The sequence below is a fragment of the Apodemus sylvaticus genome, chromosome 16 (genome assembly GCF_947179515.1).
Source record: "Apodemus sylvaticus chromosome 16, mApoSyl1.1, whole genome shotgun sequence".
NCBI classification, from domain to species: Eukaryota; Metazoa; Chordata; class Mammalia; order Rodentia; family Muridae; genus Apodemus; species Apodemus sylvaticus.
The window spans coordinates 35,633,519-35,635,496 of record NC_067487.1 but is presented as its reverse complement, the minus strand read 5'-3'; positions in this window follow the sequence as shown (position 1 = coordinate 35,635,496).

The window sequence follows — 1,978 nt, the reverse complement described above, 5'->3', positions numbered from 1 at the left end:
TTAACACAGATCTTTCTGTGTGACCAACCCCTGTGAAAAGAAAGTAGAAAGGGACCCCCCAGACAGGGTCCTCAGCAAAGCGCCGAGGCTGCTGTCTCTGAGACATGAACAATTTGGATTAAAAGGACTGGCCTGGGAATCGCACCTGATCTGAGGTCTGCGCATCTCCAGGGCGACCTGGCATCTCTGAGGAGGCCTGATTAAGAAGTTCAGTGCGGCTCAAATGTTTTGTGAGTGCCTAGCAGCAGATACTTGCACTAAAGAAGTTTAAATGGGAGATCAACGGAGAGCTGTGCAGTTGGTAGCAGGAGCAGAAGCCAAAGAACACCAGGAGGAAATCAGGAAGCGAGGGGCTGAACTGCACTGCCCAGGCGGCTAAGCCCCGTTAGTAGGGACAGACAGATGCTGGTTTTGAGGGGGCAGAAAGATAACCCCAGCCCAGAGCTGCATCCTGAATGACCTTCCAGTTCCTGGACTTCAATCCAGTTTTCGTGAGGCCTGGCTGAGTGGCCTTTCCGGAAGGCTTTTGGGTGACACGTGGCTGAGTGGTGGAGATTCCGGTCAGCCTTCCTTCCACAGTTAACTCGGTGGCATCTGTCTCTTGGAGCCCCTCACCTGATCATCACTCAAGGCCTAACACATTCCCTAGCACACAGCAAGAGCTAAATAAGTTCAGGCGTTTTTGTTTTTTTGTTTCTTGGGGGCTTGTCCAGTGAAAAGCTTTAAAATGAAAAAAAAAATCATTTATGATTTAAAAAAAAAAAAAAAAAAACAACCCTGATTCAAGACAGCATCGGATTCCAAAATAATGCTGGGCTGGAAATGGATACATTAAGCTTTGCCCTCAGCCCATTTCTAAACCCCTGTCCATTGCTACCAGGCATCTGTCAAGAAAGGAAGCACCCATCACATTCTGCAGACAGTGGGCGAGCATCCTACTTTGAGGTGTTGTTTGGAAGAGTTTGGCTTTAATCTCTCAATCACAGTAATGTTAGGAAGAACAATTTCCCCGCCCACACTAACCTCACAGACAAGCCTCCAAAGTGACTGATCTTTGACTCTGGGTACTTGTAATAACATGGGATCTTCCCCCCCACATTGCCACACACGTTACCCCTATCTATTGACTCAGCTTCTTCCAGAACACATACTCCCCAACCTCCGGATGAGTCATAAAAGAAGAGGGGTGTAAATGTAAATTGAGCCTGTTTATGCTTTCACTGTCTCTGACTAAGAAAATAAAGGAGATCCTACTAAAGTCAGGTCCTCCAGTGGCTACCAGTAAACAGGTCTCCCTAACAGAGACGTACCTTATTTAGCATATATCAAAGAGAACAGATTCCATGCCTAGGTGGATGTAACATATTTACAGTTCAGCCATATGGTGGGTGTGCAAGAACTTGTTGTACTCTTGTCCTCTACAAAGAAGGCTCCTGGCTTCTGGTGTTCAGCTAACCAAGAGAAGAAATGCTGAAAAGGTCTGGCCTCTCCCCTTTTCAAAGCTCTAGAAGGAAGGCTGAGTCCCTCTAACTGAAAACTGCACCCAGTCCTATCCTTGCTTAGGGTCCCCAAATACTTTTTCAAAACTCTGAACAAAGGCAGGTTTTGTCCTACCTCCCCTGACCTCTCCCTGATAACGTGATCTTACGCCTCTGGAATTGTGATTGTGAATGTATGTGCCTACCGCACGTCTGGTTTTATATTACAACAGCATGGAAATGGAGCCTAGGTCTGAGAAGCCGGCCAGCCTCAGAAGCCTTCTTCAGTGCCTGTCATGTAACACATGATATGCAAAGCCTCTGACTTCAGCCAGCAGATATTTGGAGACTGTGTTGGCCTTCGCGTGGGGACTAAACTAATGTGTGTTTAGGTCAGAAAGCGAATCAGAAAAGCCACTGGAGGGCACGTCACGCGGTGAGAGCTCTATAAATGCATTCCCACTTGCAGCGTGCCCTGGCAAACACTCGGTTCTCCTCTC